A 7,965-nucleotide genomic window follows, 5' to 3' on the forward strand; every position below is an offset into this window, starting at 1 on the left:
TGTTCAGGTCCCGTATGACCAATGGGCTATTCTGATCTCAACCACTTCAGGTCAAAACCTCAACCAATCATTTCCGGCCTCAACCAGCTACGCAGAGCCGGTTTTGCCAAGAAAAGCAATGGGATTCATAATTACGCCTCGCTCTGAGGCCATCGTTACCATAATAACACTACTTTAGGAGCAACGGAGGTCAGGTGGCGGTTGACAGCAGCACGGTTTTGCACTCCGCGGTTCACGTTTCAGCAGTTTTCCAAGAACTACGGAGAACTACGGTGGCCTTCAGGTAACGTCAACATGAAATGCTCCTTTTAGAGCCAGTGTTTGGTTGGTCTGGGCTGCATGGCGGACTCCACCTCCTGCTCCCGATATAGATTTAAAGGGCTCATTCTAAGCCAAAGGTATCACATCGATTCTAAGTTTTATGTTCTGAATATTATATTACATTTGTTCTAATAAATTCTGTAAGTAGCAGTAAAAGTATCCTTTAAAGGGTAGTCCAGGAAGCTGCGAGACTTGACAGGAATGTTTTAAGTCTGCAATTGAGGCGAAGATATCTTGACTTTTGGCCCCTGATCGGGGTCAATCGGCGAACGTTCTGGATCCTACATCTCCCACAATGCAACTCAACGAACCATCTTTTGTTTGACTTTCCCTGGCTGGTAATACCCACATCTTTCAAACTCCAGGTGTCTGTTTTTGTAACCTTGATGACATTTATTATCTCAGACTTTATAAGTTCCCCTCAGAGGCACAGAAGAAGTTATACAAGTGTTTTCTCAGGCTCAGTGGTACTCTGACATTACGGCAAACGGAACTTCATGATCAAAAATCGGCAAAAAGAGCCCCTTTAAATACAGATTTGTAATGGATGAAAACATCACAGCCATTAAAGCAGACATGTGCTGCAGTTTATCCTCTGATAAAAGCTCTTCATAAGCTCTGCCTGGTGGCTTTCTGAAAACATCTCAGAGTGATGAGAGGCGGACGCGTCCCCATCAATTCTGACGCCGCTTCACGGCTGTTCAGAGGACGAGAGCGCCCTGGATGCACATGTGTGAGTATGTGTTAATGTGTGTGTCTGTGCATCCGGGTGAGTGTTGAGGAATCCCCTGGTAGCTAATGCTACAGTGTGTGTGTGTGTGTGTGTGTGTGTGTGTGTGTGTGTGTGTGTGTGTAATAGATACAGTGGTCTCCAGCATCAGGGCCGTCTCTACAGGACCGGGTGGCTGGTCTGGATGGGGGCGCCGGGCCCGTCTGTCCCCATGTCTACCCATCTGTCTCTGGGCTCGGCTTGGAGAGGTGTGGGGTGAAGGATGGGGAGCCGGGCAGATGTGCAGCCATTAAGTAGTGACATGGGTCTGGGAACCTGTGGGAAGAAAGAGCCACGGATTACATCGAGTTAGTGAACCTGGTGGGCAAAAACATCCACAATTATATTTATATATATATTCTATATATCTTAGTGTATCTATATATTTCTTCTTTACAGCTATCAAAAAATTAATTTACTTTGAGTGACTTGCATCAGGATGCCAGTTTTTGATTCTGGTTCACAGGGTCAGTTTACACAAATTCAGAATTTTAAGTGAACTTTTGAAATGTTGCGAAAAAATAAATCAGGTGTGTTTCTACATCAACTTGTTTGCAGTGAATAAACTCGGCTACAGCGTAGCTTTGTCAGAGTAGAAGAACACGTAGAGGTCGCGAACCGCAAACAAAAAACATTTTGGCCATCGAACCATCGACGAGAATTTCTTTCAATTGGGCAAGTTTGAATTGTCCTTCAATGTCAGCTATTATCCAACATGTTTCATGATGTCCGGAGACGATGCAAAATAAATATGCATTCAGGAAGACGGCGACAGCAGACAGACGATCCGTCACAAGAGTTAAATGTTTGCTTTGTCCGAATTGTTTTTCCAGCAAAGGCATTTTTATCCATTTAGCGCATGAACGGACGAAAATCAACTGCAGAAATTGAGGATTTTTCATTTCTATTTTACCGTTTACATACAGCTTTTCTGATACACATAAAAACTTGTGAATGGATACACCGCTATTGGCAATAGTTTTCACAAGTTTTCCTTCAGGATAAAGTTCTTCATCCCTGAAGAATATTGCGTATTATCCAGAGAAGACGGAACATTAGTTCTGGAAAGCTGTAATTGTTGCAATCAAACCATTTACCTCCATTGAATCGAGGCAGAGATCTCAGAGACATACTGTGCATCTCAAAACGGAGGCAAATAAAACCCAAAATACAACTGCTTGTGCACAGCTGTGGGTGTAAGTGCAATATTCTTATTTATTTGGTTAAAACTGACCCTTCAAACTTCCAACTCAAGCGTTCCCCTAAATCAACCGCCATCACGTTTAACCCCCAACCGTTCCGTTTGTGAATCTAAACACCTTGAAGCTGAGCGTGTTTGTGGGCAGCATCTGTCTCCTACTGTCTGAAGTGGCAGTGAGAACCAGCTGGGCCGAGGTTCCACGTGAGTGCGCGTTGAACTGCAGATCTTGTTTCAACTGGAGGGGAAGATGTAAATGGTGTGCGATGGTGTGTGCGGCCGTGTGTAATGTGTACGCTTGCGGTCGCGGCGGTGTGCGTGTTTGCAGAGATCTGGATTGTATAGGTGCATGTGCTCATGGTCTCGGCTCGTGAGGAAGTGTGTGTGTGTGTGTGTGTATCCGTCTGCGTATTGTTCTATGCGTGGTCATGTATGTATGTGAGGTTAAATGATCACGGCCCGTCTGAGGACGGCCTCCCAAAGAGGCCCGCACTGTTCGCTTTGGAAAAGCTCTCTGACGCTCTTCCTCTGTCTCTCATTCTCTCTGTCTGTCTCTCTGTCTGTCTCTCTGTCTCTGTCTCTCTCTCTCTCCCGGCTGGGAGAACACAAACGGAGGTGCTGCCTTCGTGAGGCACAAATCCCCACTTCCTCTGAAACTTCCAGCGCCGCTTTTTTCCTGTCCAAATTCCACAGCCATTAAACTTTCCTGGCAGGAATTCAGAAAACAACTCAGAGGAGAGAAGGTTGGAGGAGGGAGGGAGGGCACTCCACTCCATCCCCCCCCCACACCTTCCCCTCTTGTCTCCTCTCCTCTGGATATCACAGATCTGTACTCCTGCTGACTACCTCAAATAAAGATCTGACTTCACTTGTTTTCGTTGCCGATCGGGTTTCCTCACAAGAGTCTCCTGGTTTTCACACAGTCTGGTTCCATCCGCTCTCAGAGCTCAGGTGATATAAACCACGCTCAGATTAGTCTACGGTGAATATTCAACTAGTGGCTGTGATTTTTTTCTTCTTCTTTTGGGGTGGGGGGCTTTATTACCGCCGGCGCTTTGGTTCACCGGCGGTAGTTACACAACACAAACAACATGGCCTCCCACTCGGCGGGACAGCTGAGGGAGAGGTGGTGCTACCGTGTTGGACAGATTCTCACTTTCTCACTTTCTGTTGAACGTGTCGGAGGGAAATTACACAGAGCTTAAGGGACTTTATGGTCGTTTGCGGTGCCACAGCTGGTGTTTAGAAAAAAAGAAGAAGAAAAAAAAGAATCTGGCTTTAAAACTGCACGCATGTAAAAATTATTTTAATAACATTTTGAAGTGTGTTCAGTTTTTTTTATTGCAATGTGAATGTCCTGCAAATCACTGTGAAAGAAAGACCTTTGCAGTCTGAGAGTACGTCCTAACCCCAACGCTGGACAAAAGGTTGGTAACTTAACATTCAACCCAGAATTCTTTCTTCAATATCTGCACATTATAACTCAAGTATCTTTGAAGTTAGGCAACACAAAAAAAACTTGTTGGAAGTTTGGACAAATTTTGATTAAGTTAGTAAAACATCACGGTTTGGATTAAAATAGGTAAGTTTGTTACGTAATTTAAGTTGCAGACGTACATGAAAATAAGTGAACAATGACTTGGTTTCACACAGGACTCAAACAGCGGCCTCCTTGGTGCAAGTCCTGGTGTTAATGCCACAGCCGCACACACACACACTCATCGGTGTCTGCAGAAACACACAGAAAAACACATTTCCCTCGAAAATGAAATTGACAACGCAGTCTTGTTGTATGGGAACGCACATTTTAGGGGAACCAGGCTGTCCGGTCACATGCATGTGAGTCACCTGCAGGACCATAATATACAGCGTTGCATTAAAAAACTCTGAAATATGACCCAAGAAGGCCAGTTTCGGTGCTAAAAAAAACCTGACACGCTTCTTGATTGGGTCGTGACGTGTCCCTCCCTGATTGGTCACGCCCCTATTGCTTCAACGACATCAGCCTCGACTACCAGTGGTGGATTTCTAACATGAATAATGAACAATAAGCGTTGATGACCTCGTCATCCATGCTAGCAGCCGTTCTGTAGTTCAATTCTGCATATTTAGACTGTTTACATGTGAAGGAGACAAGCTTTTGCCCGAGCATGTGAATGGTCCGTAGAATGGATGAAGATTATTTCTGTATTGGAACGCCGCTTTAAAAAAAAAAAACGCAGTCGGGTGGATGCAGCTCTATTTCACTGTGGACGGACATGAAGATGTGACTTGTAATGAGCCGGCTAACTGTGGACACAGACCTGGTGCTAAAGAGGAGGAGAGGGTCATATAGGGCAGAGCAGGAGGTGGGAACAAGTCTCACTTTCCTTCACATTTCCATCCAACGCCACACACACACACACACACACACACACACACACACACCTCAAAACCAACCTTTGTAATGTGCCTTTGGTGTTGAGCCTTGAACTTTCCCTCTGTCACTTTCCTCGAGCTTTATCTTTTTAACTATCCCAAATCCCCGGAGATTTAGTGGCCAAACCAGCTGCTCAGACTTGTAAAACCAACAGAAGGATTGATGAAGAAAGGTGTGTGTGCGCGTGTGTGTGTGTGTGTGTGTGTGTGTGTGTGTGTGTGTGTGTGTGTGTGTGTGTGTGTGACAGAGAGAGACGGACAGCATGCAAGTTCTGAGGTCTGCAGCGAGATAGGGAGCCCTGCAGACTAAATGAGAACAATCTGTGTGAGCCGACCGACCCAGGAAAGAAAGAGAGGGTGAGAGAAGGAGTGTGTGAGGGAGGGAGGGAGTGAGAGGACAAGGGAATTAAGGCTCTCGTCAAAGAGGAGAGGGATTGACAGGAGGAGGAGAAGAACGTTGCAGACACCTGCGGCGGAAGCCCTCAGCACACACTGTTTGGTTGGAGAGGGAGGAGGTGAGTCGGCTGACTGATCAGCGCCTGGCTGGGCCGGGCCGGGCCGGACCACGCTGGGCCAGCGCTGCTGTAGACAGCCGCGCTGCAATAACTCAGAGACTGGGGGGGCTGAAAGGTGATAGCCTGGCAGGAGTTGGTTTCCAGCCAAGGCAGCCGACACTTGTAGATGCTGAGCCCCCGTCCTCCTCCTCCTCCTCCTCCTCCTCCTCCTCCTCCTCTTCCTCCTCCTTCTCCTCCCCTCAGACACAGGCAAGCTTAAATGTAATCGGCGTAAGGGTAGCTTTCCTGTCTACGAACGTAGACCTGCGGCGAGTCGGGGCAACGGAAACTAGATGATGGAAGAGGACGGAGCAATGAAGACCAAGGCCACGCCGGTGATGATGATGTATGGCGGGGAGGTGGGACTCTTGGCCCGTCGGCTTCGCCAGGTGTTTGCCGAGCTTTTTTTTTAGGGCCGAGTCTCCGTGAGAGTTCCTGTCCTCGGCGGGACGGGATTAAGGAAGAAGGGACCCAGGCAGTTGGCTTCACGCCAGCTGGTGCCCCTGCGATTGTATTGCGTGTATTTGGTTTATCTAGCGCTCTTCTTGATGTGGTGTTAAATGGCCATAATAATCGGGGGCAGTCTGACAGTAGGAAGTGTTGAGGCCTAAAGAGATTAATTCCAAGCCGTAGCTACAAAATCGACATGCTATCCTGAAGACTTCCTCAGATACATTTCTTATTTTACAGCGCTCAGGTCCCACAACAGATTTTCTTCAAAGCGGTGATTGTGTGGCTTGAAGGAGCCGGAGTTAAGGCTGCACTCAGACAGACATCAGCTCTGTCTGATTTGAAAAAAAAAAAGTTTACCCGGCAATCATTGCGACCAGAAGATAAATTATTGTTGCTGTACTTTCCAGAGTTTGTTTAAGAGTATGATAAACTGCCGCGTAGTGTTTTGGAGTCTGATGAGCCGAAGCACTGGATCTATTACTCAAACTGGACTTCCTGGATCATGTTACCAGTACATTAAAAAATCTGCCCATAATGCAGCGCAGCAGCAGGGCTGCTTTCAGTCTGAACACTCACTGTAACGCCTCAGACGACTAGAAAGCTTGAACTAGACACACAGGCACAAGGGTTAAAATAAAGGTTCACGAGAGTGGATGAAACAAGAAAGAGTCAAAACCAGGAGTCAGCGAAAGACTGGAAAGCTTAAACTACTCAGTCCGGCAGTGGATAAGTGGCGATGGGCCGGTATATATATATATATATATATATATATATATATATATATATATATATATACATACACTTCTAGGCTGATTAGGGAAATGGGAAGCAGGCGAGTGTGTGGCCGGGTAAGGTCAGGTGATGGTAATGGGGTCAAAGGTTAATGCAATGACAAGGGGAGTTAGTATATTAGGAGCTGGCTGGAGTTGTGACGTCTAGTCGCGTTGAGTGCTGTTCAATTATTTATTCTTTTACGTGTTTGAAGAACGCAGAAAAAGATTCAACAACCTTATGAAAGCTGCCGGCAATTTATTTATGTTGTATTCCGGTAGAAATATTAAAAACAATATTATCTTCTTTTTTTTTACGATTTGGTGTGCATAGTTTAGATTGTCAACAAAATAATGATATAAAGGTATTAAAAGCATTTATTTTACAGTTATTTACTGTTAATTCAGAAGTTACAATGCAACTTTACATTTTTGTTGTTTTTGAATGAATTCAACATTTGACTTGTCAGTTTCTGCTGTTTTTATGTTTTGTTCATGGAATAATGTCTGAAACTATCAATACATTATTTTTATTTTTATAAAATCATAGTATCTCTATCTATTAAATAGTCCACTCAAATCAGAATGTGTGATTTCACACACGGCTTGATAAAAGAGTGCTCAGGTCTGAACAGTACGGACAGACAATGTGATTTCTTACTGGTCTGACTGGGTCCCACTGGATGCTGCTGGATGGTGTTTAGAGAGCGGTGGGTCAACACGGACCCGTGTCCACAGATGGTCCGCACTAATGGCTCGTGTTGCTGTGCGCGGGGAGGGGGCAACCTGGCCCAGAGTAAACAGTCAAACAAACATGGAGGTAATCCCATAGTTGTTTAGTTTGGGCCCAGATAGCCCGCCGACTGACAGAACAACCTGTCAGTGTATTTCAGAGTCACATGACGTGTCAGAGACTGTTGTTTCTATTCGACTCACACACTGTCTTTGATTGATCAAGTTCTTGTGATCATAATAATCATTAAAATAATTATGTGGTATTTTACAAGTAAACTTTAGATAGATAGATAGATAGATAGATGTATACTTTATTCATCCCCAAGGGGAAATTTGTTAAAATGTGTTTAACTTGTTGTTTGTTTAATGCTTTCCAACAAGAAAGTAAAATGCATAAAATATCTGTCTTTAAAACTAAGAAGTTAAACAAGCATGAAACATAAAACAATTACATTTAAAGAATATTGTGAGGACAAGACTGGATGCAAAACTACTGGATTAAAACATAGCAATCCATAAATCCGTTAAAAGCTATGAGGCGAATCGTAGGGGGCTCAGGATGGTGCCAGGAGGAACTCCTAAATGTACATGCATGTATTTAAATGTAGGGTTATGAATCATCAGAGAGCATGAGCAGACAAATTAATGTACACAAAGAGACCTACACACTTTGAGGCAAATCATAATTGTTAGTGGTTGTTTGACGTAGTTAGAAAGGTAAGACACTTTAGGAAACACTAAGCATTT

Source organism: Taurulus bubalis (genome assembly GCF_910589615.1).
Source record: "Taurulus bubalis genome assembly, chromosome: 2".
In the NCBI taxonomy this organism is placed as follows: Eukaryota; Metazoa; Chordata; class Actinopteri; order Perciformes; family Cottidae; genus Taurulus; species Taurulus bubalis.